At 40.9% G+C, this 18543-nt stretch overlaps 1 protein-coding gene across 7 annotated transcripts in view; it reads right to left on the bottom strand.

The window, feature by feature from the left end:
• znf536 (zinc finger protein 536) overlaps positions 1-18243 on the bottom strand; it is a 197828-nt gene extending 179585 nt beyond the window's left edge. For 5 of the 7 annotated variants that reach the window (XM_069173410.1, XM_069173407.1, XM_069173412.1 and 2 more), the window contains exon 1: positions 17871-18243. The gene's annotated coding sequence lies outside the window, so the exon portion shown is untranslated. Of the gene's footprint in view, positions 1-17126; positions 17501-17870 lie in introns of those variants that run through there. The other 2 variants (XM_069173411.1, XM_069173408.1) reach the window with 1 other exon arrangement.
• Between the last annotated feature and the right edge of the window lie 300 nt (positions 18244-18543).

Below are 18543 nucleotides of genomic sequence, written 5' to 3'. Positions count from 1 at the left end.
AGTTTGGCCTCTTCATTTACCGTGCGGCTGGATAAACAGTGTTGATGAAATATGTAATTAATGTAATTGTAACCACCTATGCAATTACAGTTAGCCGGGTGGGCTTGACTGTGGCTCTGGTACTCCCTGCCATAGGACAATAGGGCACCTTATTACAGTTTTAAAAAGGGGAGGGAGAGAGAGGGGGATGAAAAAAGGGGGGAGGCTTAAGCTGGTCAGCTGCTCACCACATGGTAGAAATAATAGGGACTGAAGTCACAATCATTTCAGCTTTGGTTTAGCTTCGCTAATCACTGCACTTTATACTGGACAATATAAATAACTGACAAACTCCTGGGCATCGTGGGATTTCTGAGTGAAATTATTTGTGATATACACATTAAGTGACTGAATTGAATGTGTGATACTGATGTGTGCTGGTGGAGAAAGTACTTGTATCCTTTTTTTTCAGTAAATATCAACATGTATGACTAAAAGCAGGAAAACAGACCCAGAGAGTTTTACTTATGTTCTACTCTCATATGTTATAAACTTTCCATCTCTGTTATGACTTTATCCAATGAATCTATACTTTATTTGAATATTTGTGTATTCTCAGTGCACTGCATGATCTCCTGCTTCACACTACCACCATGCCACCATCTGCAACCAAATAAAACCAGCCCCAGTCCAACAGGTACAAATTATGGATCAGGAAAATTGTAGTATTAGTAGAGATAAATGTATTGTCACCAGGATAAAGACAACTCAATCTCTAGCTTAAAGTGCAGACCACTGCCCAGGCCCATTCACACTGACAGCCGGTGTTATACCAGAGATTAAAATAGCCTCTTCTCTGCTACCCGCCCTTGCCCAGCATTAAAGTCTTCCACATTTGCAAAATTGCAAACAGATGCAACTCAAGTACCTGCAAATAATCTGCCAAGACCAATTTCAAAAGGGAGATTTCAGAATATGCGGGAGTCATTAGAGAGAGTATTATTTCAGCGATGAGCGCGAGAGGGCCAGCAGTGGATCACCCAACCAGATGGGTTCTGCTGCCTTTTATTCGGGAAGAAAGAAGCCGACGTGTTCTTCATCTCCCCCATTCCCCCCAAATGAAGATATATAACGTGTATGAAACAATTACGGCAGAATATTGGAAGTTTCAGAAGCAACCAAAGAATGTCAAATTTCCTTTCGAGTTTCTCAAAACAATCTTTTCATCTTCTTCCCAGTGAGGATGCTTTGGGATGGGGGCTGATGAGGGGAGGGCTGAGGGGATTTTCGATGTAAACGAGGATACAGACAAAGAGATCTGAGGCTTTTATTGTTTTGTATTGAGTATTAAATATGAAAAAGAATTAAAAGGTAGACGCCTTAAAAGGGGCCTGTGGCGTATGTAAATGAAATATGTTTCAGAGCCATAATTTGCAACTGCTGCTGTTGTTATTTTTCAGACAGTTATCTGAAGTTTTTCTGCTTGCCTCAGTGCGGCATTAAAGCGATGCACAACAAAGCGTTCACCAATTAAAGACGATTTTAACACCAAGAAATGCGGCAAACTTCATTAGATACTCCATCCAGCTGCAGACAAAAAGCCATTCAGAATCTATCTTTAAGCATCCGTAATGAATAATGTAGAATCAAAACAATTTTTTTTTTCTCACATTTGCCATTCACAACATTGACCAGCCTTTATAACAAATGAAATGTTTTTATCAAATGGAATTTGATTAGGTGACTGGTTATTATTTCTCGTGGGGAAGCAGAATAACAATCTAAGGCACTTAAAAAAATGATCAAAATCACTAAGCACTTGAAACAATACACATTCAATCAAATTCTTCATAATTGTAACAGTAGGAAGCATTTTAAGCATTCCACCCACAACAAACAGGCTTTGTTCTCCTGTTATGAGAGGCAGCGAGGGGACACAATCAAGTGCGTGAGAAAGTCAGGAACGCAGGATTTCAAGCAATTCCTCCCTCTTTCTATTTGTCCCCCCCCCCCCCCTTTTTTTTTTTTTTTTTTTTTTTTTTTTTTTTTTTTTTTCAGGGTCGCCCATATTATTTGCTTCCTGTTTCATTGTAGTTGGCAAAAAGAGAATTTGGTAATTGAGTGGTACAGAACATGTGCCCTCCCTGCTCACAGATGACAGATGGATTATAAAAACTTCAAAGGCAAGCATTTGGAGCACCAGGGGAGAGATGCTAGGTATTTGAACTATCATTCTTTACCCAGGAGACAATGACTGCCTGACATGGTGCATACATCAAGGAATAGTGCAACAGCACAGACATAATCCAACACACACATGCACACACACCCCTCCTTTTACTCCTTTTCCATCTCTCTTCCTTTCCTTCTCTCTCCCTGTGCTATATATTTAACATCCTGCTCTGAACAACTTTGCGCCAAGCTCAGGAACATAACAAGTGGGGGGTAATGCTGATGACGAGAGTCTGAAGGAGAAAGAGGAGGCGGCACTGGATCTTATCTTTGCATTTTTCTTTTCTTGACTTGTCATCTTCATCACCCAGTTTGTCTGTTGTCAGGATTAGTGAATAGGTGGTTATCATCACACATTTGTCGCAAAAATATGGGCTAGTAGGGGCACAAGGCTGTTGTCAGCGATATATATGACCATTGGACACTAAACAGTGACATTTGTCGCCATGGTAACGATAATGAATTGGTGTCATGACATAATCGTAGTTTGCTTAGGTGTAAGCACCATAACTAGTTTTAGGAAAACTTCATGGTTAGATTTAGGGTCAGGGTTCAAACTATGGTGTCTCCTTTCTCGTCCACTGGTCAGTAAAATAATCAGAGTTTAGCTTTAATGATGGCTTTGCGATTTCAAAAATACGGTCAGATTAGCTGGCCTTAAGGAAAACTGTAAACACTACTGTACTGTGTGAGAAGGGGAGAATGGTGGGTGGCGACGCCTATAATCATCTTATAAGCATGATTTATGAAAAGGGCCATCTGCTTTGCCTTACTTAAGTACGGAGGCAACCTTTAATAATATAAGGACATGAGGAAACGAGGGGATAGTGTGTGTGTGTGGGGGGGGGGGGGGGGTACGAACGAGAGGGTGGAGACTGTTCGACACAATGACATACAATGATTTCAACAAACTGGTAACCGAAATGGAAATACCCCTATCCCCTCCCACTCCTTTTCATCTTCCTGTCTCTGCTCCTCCTCAGCATCCAGCCATTAGTTCAGCTGGCAGCTAATCACTGTTGACCTCCCTTGTCACAGCATTTAACCCCAGCCCCTCCTCTTGACCCTGAAGGAATTAGTAGCCTCACTGTAATATACACTCATAGATACACAAACACACTCACATTCAACTCACAAACTACCTCTCAGACAGAACAAGAAAGTTCCACTATCTGCAGTCTCCACACAAGAAGTTTGCTACCTTCATGACCACACTTTATGATTCATGGAGTAAATTGAAAGAAAAATAATGGATCAACTCACCTTTAGCTCAAGATTATTTAATTCCTATCTCAAAAAAAAAAAAAAAAAAAAAAAAAAATGTTAATCGTTGGTCTGGAATATAAGAAAAGAGTTTTTAAACAAAAAGCTCCTCAAAACTTCAAGGGTCAAAGATGATGTCTTCAGTTTGTCTTTTTTTCCCCATGACAAACAGTCCCACACCCAAAGCAACTCAATTTGTATTGACTTAAAGCAGAGAGAAGCAATGGTTTGTCACATTTTGTAAATTAAACTCACAAAAAGTTTGGCGTTTAACTCGATACATGTGTTAAATCGAGTGTACATTGTGTGGCTTAATTTTATTGTATCTACATTGGTTTTAGCTTTGGTTGAGTTTGGAAGTCAGCCTGCTGATTTCTGTTAAAAGCAAGTACAAACTGTATTAAAGTGCTAATGCATTTCAAACACCAAGAACGAGAACGTCAGACAGTGATGCAGTTCTGACTTGATTGGCATTCATGCCCCAGCTGCTGACCTGTGACCTCGCTGTCACCTGGAAATGGCTCGCTGCACAGGGGGGGTGTCATAATGTAGGCATACCGCATATGCTATTGTACTACAAGCCACATATACGCACAGCTCCACATGCAGACAGACACACATGTCCCTCCCCATGTGGTCACCTTTTCAGTGTCCATTAGGATTGTCGGCCTAATCCTTGTCAGATCACCTCATCAATGCCTGGGCTGTTTATGTGTAATGGATCCCGCTCCCTCTCTCTCCAACCCGCAGTGCTCTCTGTTGCACACCATTCCCACCCATCTGACTCCCTCTCAAAATCCCTTACTAAAGCATTCTTTTTTTTTTTTTTCTTATTTCATTTTATTCATCTACATATTTTTTACCAAATAATGTCTACTGATCTTGTTCCAGATGTGCACCAAAAAGAAAAGTATACTGTGGCTATTGCATTACACAGGGTGTCAGTGGTCAAGAAGAAAGAACACGAAATCTATAATTATGTAATTACAACGTAAAATAAATCCAACCCTAAACCCTGTAGTCAGTTATGATGTTATATGCTCGAGATTGACAGTAAAATAATGTTTTCATTTAAAAACTGTAAAAAAAGATTATTGGGTGGTTGTACAGGTTTCTCCACCCATCCATTTGTTGCGATAAATTGATTTACATTTTTTTTTAAATGAAATTCCTAAAATCTAAAGACACTGCATGTCTATTCTGAAAAAAATCTCACCAAAAATATTTACACTTTTATTGTTGTTAATGTGGTCAGTAAATTAAAATCCTGATTTTCATACCACTCTGTTTTGGCAGAATTAAAATTACATTTCCATAAAATATTTCTTAACGCGCCTGTCACAGAAACTGTACAATCGTTTTTCTTTCGATCCTTCCCATCCTTCCTCACTCTCCCCATCCTCCGCTTTCTCCTCTTTCTCGAAGCCTCGCAGCATGTGTAAGCAGAAGCGCACATTCTCCCTTTGCCCTTATTACGAGCTAACTACGCTGTTTGATTAAAAGCATGTACAACGAGGAAGAGAGAAAAAGAGTGAGAGAGAAGAGGAAGAGGTGGGGGAGGAGAGGAACAGGCCGAACCTCCATAATTAAGATCACTTCACAGATTACCTCCGGCAACAAAAGCGCGGCAAGCGGCCGCCCGCAGCCTCAGAAATTGGATGAAAAAGGGGTGTTGAGGAGGAGACTGACCTCTGCCGGGCTCCACATGAACACAAGTAATGACTGAATCAAATGCCCCCCCCCCCCCTCTCCTGACCCCCCATCCTTCCTCCAAACAGTAACTGAAACACACAGACACACAAATAAACACAGGTACTGGTATGTACCACAGTCAGAGGGACAGCAAACTGTGGAGAAGCGCACTGCTTTCAGGTAGAGGCAGGAACACACAGAAGACTCAGCATCCGAGGGCTTATGTTACATGTCCTGTCTGCTAACCACACCGCCTGGAGAAGAGATTCATCCACAGGTGACTGTGGGGCCCCCTTGTCTTTTTTGAGAGGACATAATTGCCAAAATGGCAATCAGTTATCAGTTTCAATTTATTTTAATATTTAAGATTAACAAGGTGCACCTCATGCATTGAAATTGGTGGATTTACAGGCATGTTTGACTTCTGTGGGACATATCACCACACACTAACTCAAAATATTAAAATGTTCTCTTTAAAATGACCAAAGAGGCTGGGATGTCTTATTTCCTTATTTGAACCTTTTTTTTTTTTTTTTTTTTTTAAATCTGAAATCTGAAATTGGTAAACAGGATGTGAAACCCACACACACCCTATTGATTCTGCTACCCATGGACTTCCACATTGACCAGTGTTTAAACCAAAACTTGCGTATTCTTTCTCTTTCACCTTCCTGTGATCAGTTTTCCCATCCTAACTCTCACGGAACACATCTTCTACCCAATGATGGTGCTCGATGAAAGCAAAGTTTGTTTTATTATAATTCATCCTGAGGGACATGGAATGTGCGTACCAAATTGCGTGCTACTCCATCCAGTGGTCTTCGAGACATCTCATTAAAAGCCAAAAACCTCGAGGTGTCATCCTAGTGCTGGCAGTAGAGGAAAGGCCAGAGGATCATCAGTCATTCGACTTAACGCACTGGGGACCATGAATATGCCTCGTGACTCATCCAATAGTTGCTGACATATTTTACTTTTGACCAACGTGGTAGAGAAACAAATCCATGCAGCTGAATGGTTAAAAATTGATAATAGAATGGTAAATTTACTTTATTTCTAGGGTACCACGATTGGTTTTTCAGACAATCTAGCAGCAAGGCTGACTGTGCTGCATGGGGCAATTGCTTTGATTAGCGCAATGTTATCTTATATTATATACAACCCAACATCTAAGCTGACCTGAACTGTCCTTTAAAAATAACTTTAGTGCCTGTGATTTGGTCCAAAGCCTCTTACACTTACACACTGCACAGTCCAAACTGAGAAATAAGTAAATTGTAATTCCTCCACGTCCTTTTCCTTTCCTTTTTAAAGTCAACAATGAACAAACTTTAAGTTTGAACTTGCTCTCACCCTTTCAGCCTATCAGTGTTCATCAAAACCATGGATGCAAATGTTTCAAATGTTTATTCCCTCCCCGCTTTATCTCTCCGTCTCTCTGCACATCTGACATTCCTATTTACTAAAGCAGCCGACAGACGTGCTGAACATGGGCCCCAACCCCAGCACTTCCACTTAACTCTCCCCATTACTATGGATGGTGTGAACGACACAACAAAAGAGATAAAATGCAGTTCTGAGACGAAGAAAACAACTGCAGCTCACGATCAGGAATATTATTAATAACAAAAAAGACAAGGATGAAAACAAAAGAGAAAGAGGAAAATTAATAGGAGGTGGGAGCGGGGGTGGTGGGCTGAGAGAGAAGATGATGGAGGGCTATTTGAAAATATATATATATATATATATATATATATTTTTTTTTTTTTATTTTTTTTTTTTAAAGATGATTTTAGAAAACTTCAGAAATTGTGGGAGATCTGTTAAAGGTTTCTTTAACAGCAGAGGTGGGAGCTCATCTTATGACTGAAAAAAGAGGTATTAAAGCAAAGAGCCAGTCCCCTGGGGAATTCTCCCACATCAGAGAGCTGTCTTTTTAAATTCAACCCTGGTAATAACGCAGGTAAATAATAGATAAATAGTATTTAGTTCCCACCTTGAGCAATACTTTTTAAAGTAGTTCATGAAAGACTGACAGCTCCTGGTGCGCAAATGCACTTACACAAACACACATGCTCACACGTGTGCGCCCACACACATGTAATGTGTGTTTTACCTAATTAAATTAAACACCAGGTGGGATCAACTGATTGTGAGTGTGTGAATAATGTGTACGAGTGTATGGACAAAAAAGGAGATGCAGGAATAAGAAGGAAAGATGAATTTCATTAAGTTCACATTCATCATTAGTGGGTTTTTTTTTTTTTATCAGCGACTGATGGTTTGTTTATAGACAATAAGGGACTGTTGCTAGTACGATCAATATATGACTAGAATCGGTATATCACATATAATTAACGCAGCATTATGTAACTTTTGTTGAACAACAGCAGTGTCTGTGGCCACAAGTGGAAATCATAATTTCAATACAAACCAGTGATTTCACTTAACACGTCAAGTCAAGGATTCCCCTAAGGTTTGTTAGCCAATGTAACCAGACAGCAACCGACACAAGAGCACTTCTTACCATTACCAAAGTGTGTTATCTTGCAAACATCACCATAAAATGTTTTGGGTAGCTGCTGACTTGGCTTAAAAATCAAAAACCAGCAAATCTTTAAACGAGCGTTTGCTAACAGTGAAATACCAAGTAAGCAGCCATTTTTTCCGCCAAGTTCTTGCCAATAATTAAAAGCCACATCCGAGATTTACTGAGTCCAGCCTCTGGTCACAATCTTTTCCTCTTCTTAAGTACCTCCATCAACATCCTCTTAAGTCCCTTCACCTCTGCCATGATGTCTGTACTGAGAATACTGAGCTGGCATGTGACTCAAACACTTCGATCGTAACCACTCACACAAGTCACATAGGCCTGAACAGGCATTACAGAGTAGGAATGCCATTCCTCCGATTACACGTCACTGTACCATCAAAAAAAATAATTGAAGCTGTTATATTAGGATAAAATAGTTGCATAATGCTGCTCTATAGTGATAGTGATTGAAACTTAGATCTATCATCAAATGTTAAATATTTTTCACAAACCCATACTTGATACTTGATACTCTGTATTATAACAGAAAATTGTTCACATAAACTTAGATTATAATTTGTTCAAAGTTAACATTACAAGTTTTTTTTATCAAATTTAATGGATTTAACATTGTATTCAAAAACAGTTGCCTGTTTCTGGTTAACAAAGTCCAGAGCTGTTGCAACTCTGCATTTACCAGGTCGCTACTCAGAGATGGTGAGTTGCTATATTTTCATCATTTTGTTAAGTTGTCATAAATACATTGTTTTGACATGTTTAGGAGAAAGGTGTTACACATTTGTTGATGTCACAAGGGAGAGTCTTTTTTTTTAATTAACCCCCTCTTGTAATTTTTGTTTCTAAGTGTGTCTGATATTCTCACAAGTTTCAAAAAGGCCTTTTGCTGTCTTACCCTTATGTTCCATGAGATGAAAAGCATAAAAAACAACTTGTTTTTGAATACCTTGTCCTCTAATATGGGCAAAAATAAACAAGTAGACGCGTATTTACCTTTAAAAAAAAAAAAAAAAAAAAAAAAAAAAAAGCACAGCAATCCGTCTCTCAGCAGCTACACCTTGGAGATGTGGTAGCGGCTGCGCCAGGCGTTTACAGAAGGCTGTGTGTTTAAAGCCTGAAATGCTCATTTGCCTTTTGGGTTTACTTATTTACTTTTGCATAAATGGAAACAGTAATGTGGTATTAAAGGGTTTCTCAGGGGTAAAGCTGTGTGTTTTTAAATGCAGCCTTTTTTTAAATGCTCCCTCAGTTTGCTATATTAAGGAAGGCTGATGATTAATGCAGCACAGATCTAATTTCTCTTGATTAAAAGTAATAATAATAAATTAGAAAAATAATGCCAGACCCTCCCCACTCCCTTAACAACATGCACACAGACACACTCCCCTCTCCCTTGCTCAAAGTCATGAGCATCCAGGCTAAAATGAGCAGCAAATAATCACAAAAATCCCAATAGACAAATATAAAATGTAAAATGACTGCCTTGATCGACTGGAGCCGAGTAATCTTTAGCGGCAGCCTCAGCTGTACCACCACTACTGTCACTTGAAATAAAAACTTAAACCTTTCACAGCTTTCGATTGAGTCTTTAATTCAGGCTGATGTGACATTAAAACCCTTTGGTTGACTTCCACTGGCTGTGACAAATGTACCAGCGCTTAATAGAGGTGTGTAGACAGGCCGGCATTTCAGTGACTTTTATCAAACTGAATTTATCAATGCAGGCTCCCAGGATCTGTGGCAGCAGCTTGTTCAGAAGGAAGCCTACAGATACCGTTAAGTACATCATCCTTTCTCTCTGTCTCGCTGTCTTGCTCCTTCTCCGCTTCTACTCGCTGTGTTTCTAAGTGTATTTTTCCCACTCCGTCCTGTCATGACTCTGCCTATTGTACATTTATCTCTTCTCTCTCTGAATCTACCATTTCATGAATGTAATACTTTGTAGACTAAAAGCAAATTCTGAGCATGTTCTGAGTCTCAATTGTCAAGTTGAGATAAGTATTTTCAAAAATATCATTATTGCCTGATTTTTGTAAAAGGTCATGATATGTGGAACTGATGTATCACCTGAACAAGCAGCCTTTGCCTCACGGGAGTTGATTGACTTGTGCTTTGTGATACAACGCTACAATTTTAAGTAAATAAACCACCAGTTTTCAGATTTAACATTGTATTTGCAGTATGTTTGCACCCGATAAAACCGTTTTGACTGGGAGATATTCTCGTCGGGAGGATAATCAACTGCATCAAATTCAACTGCATGAGTTGATCTCATAATTATGCTACCATTTACCAAAAATGGCAGAAGGCTGTCTCTGTCTACAAAGTTCATCTATATTTTTTTTCTATTTAAGGACAAGTCTTTGGGTAAATAATTGCTTACAGTAGAACCTATTGTACCAAAAAGTAACTTATTATCATTTTCAGCCGCAAGTTCAGTGAGAATAAAAGATGACACAAAGAGTGACAGATGATATACGTAAATGAGAAGTGAGGAAAAAAGAAGATATAAAAAGATAATAGAAAGGAAAAATGAGGGTCAAGATTTGAAAAGAGGATGGAGAGATGACAGGCTGTGGCAGAGAGGCAGAAAAAAAGAGTGAAATGGTGTAGCGAGGAGTGCGATAAGGATGCTTTTGAAGGGTCCTCTCCGATGCTGGGATTGCTCAGTTCAGCATGATCAGAGCCTCTGAGGTACTTGAACCTTGCCTGCCTTACCACCTCTCTATAGCGCTTCTGCCCTGCAAACCACCTGTAAACCGCTTTGACAAATGATCCACTCCCACAGATGTTGAGTGGAAACACACATTAACACACACATAGAAATCGTTGCTTGCAGGCAGCTAAGCGCAAAAACGCTTTAACGCACCATCAACATTTGGTTGTTTTTGAACATCAGCACTCGATTAGCAACTGGCTGTCCCACTTTGGAGTGGAGGGGCACTCATAACAGAAACAAGAGAGCTGCCTAATAGTCTCTCCTATGACACGTTGATTAAAATGTGAATATGAGTTGTTGTTGGTTTTGTTTTCCATCTATGACGATCAATTTTCAGCAACAGATCCTTCAGTGACACAGGACAAACAACCTGCTATTATCCTCGGCCCTCAAGTTGGCATGAAAGTGGCACAAGCAGGATTTTAACCTTCAACTCCTGGAGGCCAAGGGAAACAGGACCCGTTGAAATGCAGTGAAGCAATTAAACAGAGCCCGGCAAAAAAACACAAATAAGTGGCAGGTAAGAAGACAACTTTTAGGCAAAAACATAAAAATTCACATTAACAAAACAGTGAATCAGAGAAATTAGTAGTAGAAATGCAAGGAATCCCTAATTAAGATTGTTTTTTTAAAAGGCACATGCATATGTGAGAAAAAGTAACATTTGCTGCACGAAAACTAAGCAACCCCCCCCCCCCCTGTCAACCCCCCCCCCCCCCCCCCCCCCCCCACACACACACACACACACACAAAAAGTGGAGAATAAAAAAAACAACGGCTCCTGATTAGTCTTTGTCAAAATATTTGCGGCAGAGGAATTCCACCAGGCAAGCGTGGAATCAGCTCTTCTACAAAAGAGCCATCTTCCCTGAGTAACAAGTTGGTGCAATGAGTGTCGACAGAAGAGAAGCTGAAATACCCCCTGGGCTAGAGAATATCCCGCTATTGTAGTCTTAACCCGCGAGACCTGGCTGGGAATGTACAGCTTTCACAGTCACTTCTCATCCTATTTGTAGCACTGCCGCTCAAGTGCGAGCGCCCGGGCCAGAACAGGTCACTTTTCTCGCTGCTCTTATCTCTCTGTCTTCCTTACACTTTTAGTGACCTCCACCTTTCCCTTTTCACACCTCTTCAAAACTCTTGAGAAAAACAAGTCAACAAATATTTGAGGGTGCATTTATCTATATGTACCCGACCACCGCGACACCAAACCACTTTTTTCATCTCTCTTTTTGTATTTTTTTGCTCCACAAGGCAAGTTTCATTAAAGATCCAATTATGCAAATCAGGTGCTGGAGAGGCAGTTGAATATGCGCTATAATGGTGTACAGTAATCGTTCGACTCAATATACGGCATTCGGGGCCAGATTTACGAGTGCAACAGAACTGGTATGCCTCCGTCCTTTGGTGAAAACCTCTTGATCATAATTAAAGGTGCAGGAGTTCTCTCCAGCATTCTAACACCCTCCCTTTTCTCTCTCTTTTTCTCTATTGTTTCTTTCTTTTCCTCTCCCTCCATCTTGTGCTACTTTGGCGTGCTCATTAGCAGAGGTCTGGAAGTTTACAGAGGTCGCATCCAAGACGCAGAGCAGCCAAAGAGCAGACATGACATGTGCCTTGCAGTCAGTGATGGTATGTGAAGTGGATAATAGACATAACCTGCATCGCACACACAAACACACACACCATCTCATGAACACTAGAGGTATTTACCACTGTCTTAGCTGAGCACGGCTGAATGCTAAGCAGTAACAATTCTCTGCTTCAGGACCTCTGATTGATGTGTGCTTGCCTGTTTGTGTTAAGCTGTTGTCTGTGGAAATGACATGGCTGAAAACACAGTGCCGTTCGACACATCAAAAGGGAAAACAGTCCTGACATTGCATGACGCATCCTTGAATCCAAAATACTAACCAACTATGAGGAAAAAAAATACCAAACTAAAGCCAAACTCAATAATGCCTTAATGCCACGACGGCTCAGCAAGGAAGCTGGGGCAAACAAATGAGGAATATCACGGGTTGTGAGGATGTTTTCAATTTTTTTTTCAGGACACATTCCTTGTTGGTGATATGAGTGCCTACTGATTACAGAGAGAGTGAGAAAGAGAAAGGGCAAGGCCAGAGCCCGGCCTGGACACTGGACTTGTGAACATCTACACACTGTTGCAAATGCAAACTCCCACATCCACTAACCTGCATACACGCACATTCTCCAGCTTATTTAACACAGCTTGGGACTCTTCTGATAAACAGATTGTGATGGAGAAAAAGATTTAAAAAAAAAAAAAAAAAAAAAAAAAAAAGAAGAAGATCATTCTTGCGCTCACCTCTCCCTCTAAGACCGCCTTGACTTTTTTTTTTTTTCCTCTCTCTTACCATCCAGACCTCACCAGCCCTCACCCCCTCACCCCACCTCCCCCGGCTACCCAGACAGGCAGACGCTCCTTGTGATGGCACCCCGGCATGAGAGGACTGAGTCAAGCCTATCTGTCAGTGCCTCATCTGCCCCACACTCTTTATTCTTAGATCAAATTGACATCCATGATTACCCCACCCCACCCACACTACCCCATCCCATCCACCCCACTGCTCCTCCAGCTCCCCCCCAGTTCTTATCAAGCTCTCCGGGCAAAGAACAAACCAGGAAACGCACACACTCACACTCAGATTGAACATATTACCCAGCGCAATACACCACACATTCACACGACAGGAAAACTGTACATTAACTCTCATTTAAACAATGATTCAATATGTCTGATTACTCATACAGCTAGATTTAAAATGATGGCATATATATTTCAAGCTCATGGCATCTTCCATATTTCAAATTGCTTTTAATATTAAGTAACGGAGCTAGAGGTAAAGCAATTCCTTCTACACTCTTACAGTCATTTTTATTTTGGTCACACTACAAAAAAAAAAAAAAATATTAAATTTACTGTTGATGAAGAAATAGCTCAAACATTACAGGCTTTCAGACATCAACATTCATTAGTGCTTCACAAAATTCCTTCACAGCAAACTCATTCCACAACAACATTCTAAAAAGGCCTTATTATAAACAAAGGTCAGTGGCACAAACATTCTTAAACGTAACTGATGTCCCCTTCATTTTTATCAGAACACTGGAATAAATCATAATTCCAGTTCCTTATAAAAGTTTGGCATCACATTCTGTAGGCTGCCAGTGGAGAAAAAAAAAATCAGTTAACATTTTCACTGTCAAAAATTCAAACAAATGGGATAAAAATCTTATTGTTTGAGATTTCTGTCTAATGTGTGTAATCTAGCGTGTGATGTTTTTGGTCAGAGCAATTTCATCTTGACTTCACTTATCATGTTTGATTGTGTGTGTGTGTGTGTGTGTGTGTGTGTGTGTGTGTGTGTGTGTGTGTGTGTGTGTGTGCGCGCTTGTCATTTTAGCCTCACACGGCAACTGCGAGCCCAGCTCGACAACGTCCTCCCTTCTCTGACTTGAACTCTTTAGATCAAGGTCATGGGGCTACAAGGCTCAACCCAGCCTAACGCCTGCGTGTTACAGTCCCTTTAGCATCCTCCTTTCGCTCAATGGGAGACACACACACACACATACGTACACAAACACACTGGAATACATTTACACTGCCACCTTGCCATATTGACAGAATGAGCAAGACACCAGAAACAGAATGAAAATGAAGAAATAACAGGCAGTATTGACAGCCATCCCCTAGTAGGTAACAGAAAGGAGGTGGGTGGTTGCTTTCTCAATGACCGCACTTATCAATTGATAGCTGGCTTATGCGCAGAGTTGGCCTGATCTTGCCTGCCCACCACTGCCCTGATCCCAGAGGACTGGGAACCCTGGCCCTGCAGTCTGTACAGCTGGAGCCCTCTACCCATAATTACATGAGCAGGGGATCAAGAAGCCACAGTGAGGCTGACAGTCTGACTATGGACTGCACTATGTTGTGGATGCTTATATCGCAGAATACAGTTGTCCAATTGATTATACACATATATTTTCTATGCTGCTAAATTATGTAATTTGTGCAGCCACTTCACTATGGGTTTGTATGTTTTCAAGAGGACACTGGGGTGTCTGCTCATGTGCTGCCTTCTTTATGCGCATTTGTTAAACGAGTGTGTGATTTTCAATATTGTTTTTTCTTTCCTTTTTCAAAAATCAGATTGTGTACATGTCAACGTGCAAATAATTTGCCATGTGTCGAACTGACAACACAGCGGCTTCAGTCGAGTGGGTCTACTCCAAGGTGAACCGAGGGGCTGACTGACTGACTGACAGCCTGGTGAAAAGAGGACTGATTTGATACCTTCCTTTGCATGGCATGTTCTCTCTTTTTCTGTCTCCCCCCGTCTCTCTCATCACTCCCTTCTCCCTCGTTTGCAGCTGAGAGATGTGTATCGGTGCAGTCAGTCACGGCCCATGACTCCCTTAGCAACGCTGACACAGGCACAGGTGGGAAAGCAACTAATATGAGATCAATGGCAACCGCTACACACTGGCTCTGAAGAACAGATTCGGAGCTCCGTCCGTCAGACAGTTGCACCGCACGAAAATATAAAATTTCTTGTACTCTTTGTGTGGTATTTTGCTGTGATACATCTCACTGACTCCAACATATCATTTAAACATGAATTTATCTATTTGATTTGCTATGAAATAAAGATAAATAATGCTTGCATAATTTATAAGAATTATTTAACAACAACAAGTATAATTAATTGGATAATTAATTAGAAAAGTATATAATACTGAAATGTAAATTCACTAGGATGAGTGCAAAAATTAGACTCAGGCTGAATGAATATTAAATAAATTGTTAACACAAACCACTGAGGCCTTGACACAAAATTCTCTCTCTACATAAATTCCTCTAACAGACAAGTCGACAAAGCAAGGCCTTTTCTTAAACACAGCGTCTCTTCCCAAATATTTCATTCGAAAAGAATGACAACATTTCAACTTGTAGCAGCACAGAGAAGTGCAATAAAGGGCAAACAGGTCTGTGAAGCTGCCTGTACTGTCAGAGGAGCCGGGACAGTTATCCATTTGATATTTCTTCGCCAATAAGGGATTGAAAGGAGCTGACAAAAGGGGTTTACGCCCAGACACTATTTCAGACATAATATCCGCCCTGTGCATACCATTACACAATGACAGCATCTCAACTCACACAGTACATCTATTTATTCGTTTTCCTTGCACAATGAATCTGAGGAAGAAGCAACTTTTTTTTGGCTCACGACAACTTTAGGAAAGGTTAGAGAAACAGTAGGACACAACGTGATAGACATTCTTGAGTATTTTAAGAAAGATGGCATGTGTCTTCACAGTCATTGTGCAGCGCTGGTAGCTGTTGGAAGTGGGTGGATATCCCAGGTCAGATCACTCAGGGGTCAACTCAACTTCCAAGAAAGGGTCCTCCCCACCGAAGAAGGACAGTGACAGGGGCTTTAGATGGGATTACAAACCGAGATCATCCCTGGTGCCACTTATAATTGAATGTATTATTTTATCATTTTTTTAATACAATACTTCCCGTTCATATGAGCACACATTTTGGCATGTGAGTCTCTACGTGTGAATTCAGCAACCGGTTAAAGGTCTTTTAACAAACTTAAAGAGGTTCTGCCTGCTAGAAATTGTGAATATCCTAAAAATAAATACTCTAAAAATAAATAGGCTACCCACTGATAACTGGTAAACTCCAGAGAGCACTAATGTAATGACATGTCACACACACACACACACACACACACACACACACACGGACCTCTTCCACCGCATGGAAAAATAGAAGCTCCGTCATTTGTATTTACACAGTAAGGGATGCCTATCAGTCTCCTGTAGCCCTTTACGATTCCCTTTAACTTTTCACCCTTTCTAAAAAAAACAGAAAAAAACCCGCCTAACCCCTACATCATCCCGATCAAAAGTGACAGCGGTTCCCCAAAATGTCAATTTCACAGCTGCTAATATGCGCGTTAGTCTCCACATATGACATTTACCCCCCTCGTCTGAATGCCATCAAAACGTCTCCTCAAAGCATAATGCAGAGGCTGCTTATTCATAAGAGAGGTCGATCACTGCACAAAATGGCAGGTCTCACCGGCTCTTCTTCCATCTCACAAGTTTTGACACGTGGTGGCAAACGCACCGGTAAACTTTAATCACCATCCTGCATTCTTTCAGCCAGAGTTCGCGTATCGGTAAAAAGTTTTCCGTGCAACGGCAACACGGCTGGACTTCTCTAAAAGTCTCAGACTGTATCGCGGATCTGTAGGCTGTGTACAATATTGCAAAGCCGTGCGCCCGAACGCCCTTTACGCACACGCAGTGTTACACAGTGATACATGCAACGATCAACAAAACATGGTATAATTTATTTTCTACTGGAATTAAAATCGTTTTTTTTTTTTTTTTACGCGTTGCAAGGTGTCGGACACGGCAGCCCGTGTCTTGGTCCCAGCTGGTGTTTTGTCTCCGTTTTTTACGATCGTCACTCGCTACGGATAATTGACTGTTATTTTCTAATCATGATTGGGGCGACATCAGGGACCCCCGCTGCGATGCTCCCACACAAACAACCCCAATCCTTCCCAAAACTGACTTCCCAGTGAGTAAAACACTCCAAGTCCTCGCTAAGATCCCTCTTGCTACTATGGGCTCCACACTTCTTACCTTTTAAATTTGGCGAAGCGCCGGCTAACTCCTGCGTGTAAACGATGCGTTGTAAGAAATAGTGTTCATTGAATGAGGCATGTCCATATGATTTGACCGGATCATATTCTTGTCGGATGACGGGGGTGTTGAAAAGTGCGCTTAGGACCTGTTAAAGATTGTCCACTCCTCGATCCTCTCTACAACTGCTCCCTGCCGCGCATCCTGAGTTTGAAATGAAAAATGTGGCTTTATGACTTGACTCTCTCTTTCTGTGCCCCTCGGTCTGCTAACAGTAAACGTTTGCATTGATGCCGATCGCCAAGCATCAGCATTTCCCTTCATCTTTCAGCTTGGACTCCCCCTATCTGGTGGGTGAAATGCATTGTACCGTTAAAAAGGCACTCCATTGTAGAAAGCAGAGCCGACTGGTCTTGCGGTATTCGCCGTTGACGGGGATAAAGAGCAGTTGATGAGCCCAGCGGTGATCAGAACCTCGTTTAAAGGAATAATCCCCTTGTCGTTACATTTCCCCAGGTATCGTTGCAAAAGAAAAAAAACCGATTCATAACCACATTAGTATGTTTCTGACCTTGAACTGCCCATAAACACTCTTTTATTTAAAAAAAAAAATCTTGCCCTCTGTACATAACCATTCAGGCACAGCCAGCCCAGGCACCGAGCGCTAAAATTTGACTGGGATAACACCCATCCGTGTAAAGATACTCAGGTCACCAAATTACTCTAAAAAGTAGAATTTCTTACCTTTCAAGAAACTGTTTCGATTCTTTCTCCTCTTCTCCTCGCCTTAGAAACTCCAGGATAAATGAGTGTTTCCTCCTCTGCGTCCTGAGCGTCAGTCACCGCTTAAAAGAAGTAATGAGTGATAAAAATGACGCTCATCTATCTGCACTGTAACCTTGTGGCGTATTTAATGTAAATAAGCCTCGTTGTGCTGCCAATCCCCATGCATACAAACGCAAAACCGCTCCTCGGGGACTCGCTTTTGCCTTTTTTTTTCCCTCAGTGTTTTAACGATTTTTTTTTCTTAGTGCCTGAAAGCGCAATGGGTATGAACATAATTATTAGAAAATATGATATATTAATAATGCGACTAGTCCAGTGAATGACTGCGAATGAATGAATTTCTATAGACGTTTTGGAAGACTTTTGAAAGCGCCCACTGTCTGCAAAAGAAACTAATACTTTCTTTCTTTCTTTTTTTTTTTTTTTTTTTTTTTTTTTTTTTTGGATGGGGGGTATTTCTAACAGGAGCCCTCAACTTGAAGTTGGCACAACTTTTTGCAAACCTTAAAAAAACTCGACAGAAAGATGTCCTGCATAGGCTCAACTTTTTTCGTGCACTAAAACCTTCCTTGCATGATGGTTTTGATATATTATGCTTCTATAGGGGGGTGGAAGAGACTGAATAATGCAA

The sequence above is a fragment of the Embiotoca jacksoni genome, unplaced genomic scaffold, assembly GCF_022577435.1.
Source record: "Embiotoca jacksoni isolate LCO1_2020_lvr unplaced genomic scaffold, fEmbJac1.0.p SCAF_6, whole genome shotgun sequence".
NCBI classification, from domain to species: domain Eukaryota; kingdom Metazoa; phylum Chordata; class Actinopteri; family Embiotocidae; genus Embiotoca; species Embiotoca jacksoni.
The sequence above is the reverse complement of the archived record's forward strand: the minus strand, read 5'-3'. Positions and strand labels throughout refer to the sequence as shown.